Source organism: Centrocercus urophasianus, unplaced genomic scaffold, assembly GCF_019232065.1.
Source record: "Centrocercus urophasianus isolate 14NV4802_14NV808 unplaced genomic scaffold, USGS_Curo_1.0 seq_11, whole genome shotgun sequence".
Taxonomy (NCBI): Eukaryota; Metazoa; Chordata; class Aves; order Galliformes; family Phasianidae; genus Centrocercus; species Centrocercus urophasianus.
In genome coordinates this window covers 48,743,173-48,744,374 of record NW_024884253.1, presented here as the reverse complement: position 1 = coordinate 48,744,374, position 1,202 = coordinate 48,743,173, and the positions used below count along the sequence as shown (strand labels likewise).

At 40.5% G+C, this 1,202-nt stretch overlaps 1 long non-coding RNA gene across 1 annotated transcript in view; it reads right to left on the bottom strand.

Moving 5' to 3' along the window:
- Positions 1-223: 223 nt before the first annotated feature.
- The window catches only part of LOC122155227, a 3,661-nt gene continuing 2,682 nt past the window's right edge, over positions 224-1,202 (bottom strand). Inside the window, exon 3 of the long non-coding RNA XR_006167180.1 lies at positions 224-412. This is a non-coding gene — a long non-coding RNA (uncharacterized LOC122155227). The remainder of the gene's footprint in view (positions 413-1,202) is intronic.

Sequence of the window (1,202 nt, the reverse complement as noted above, 5' to 3'; positions counted from 1 at the left end):
TAGTCCACACTCCAAGAAAAGAATAAAGCCCCTAAACCTCATGCAAATAACAATGAAAATAATGGCAATCAAACTTCACTGGGAAAAAAAAAATGCCTTGAACTATACCATATGGCAGTAAATCATTGGTCTGGATATAGATAAACCACAGGGCAAGAATAAAATATTCATAGCAATTAGTGGTATAGGCAGAATAGAACCCCCTCTTTGCACTTGCCGTTGTTATGGTGATTTCTTCTCCCAGCACTCACTCTTCTCCCCCCCGATGCCATTGGCTCTCTCCATGGCTTTCCATCTGGCTCTTGCTTTCTTGTTTATCCCAATGAAATTAGCTCGACTGCTCATTTGTCACCTTGGAGGTGTAGTAGCTGTGAACATGTGCGGTGCAAGAGAGCAGGACAGGCAGATGGTGCTTGAGAATAGATAAACAGACAGATGCATTAAAGAGACAGCAAAACGGTTGGTATGAAATACTGTCTGGAAGATGATGAATTGGGTTTGAGTGTGATGAGACATGGCCACCTAACATATGCAAAGAGTGGTGTTTTCTGATGCTTGTTTTCTTTTAGGCTGTGGGCACATGCTAGGGATTGCTGGAGCTCATGGATCAGAAAATCAAAGTTACCCAATTTCAGATAGTACACTGAGACTTCATGTAGACTGCTGGAAAATGTGATATTTTCCTGGCTGTTTTTCCTTTGGAAAATGAAAAGTACAGATCCACAGATCAGCATCAATCACTTTGTTATTAATGCTTGCTCTTTGTCGTAGAAATGGCTTGACTCAGTGCACCATTTCTGAGGTCTGTGGTACCTTATTTTTGTGCATCAGAAAAATGATAGTTTCATTATACCCACATTTCTGCATCCAATGCACTGCTATCGGAACTCACGTCAGAGTGATTGTGATCAAAATCTATTGTCCAGAAAGGAACAGTGAGATTTATCCTAGAAAACCACCGAGGAATTAAAGCCACAGGTAGAGGAACAGCATAGATGGAGACAGCAGATATGAGTAGAGAAAGAAGAGCGACCATATCTAATAATGTGACCTGTTTGGCCAAAAACAATCTTTTGGCCAAATCAGATTTCTAATACTAATGAAAATGACATGCATACGTGTATGGCACAAGAGAAGTACCTATTGAGAAAGGATACACAGAATCACACAGAATCACACAGAATCACACAGAATCACACAGA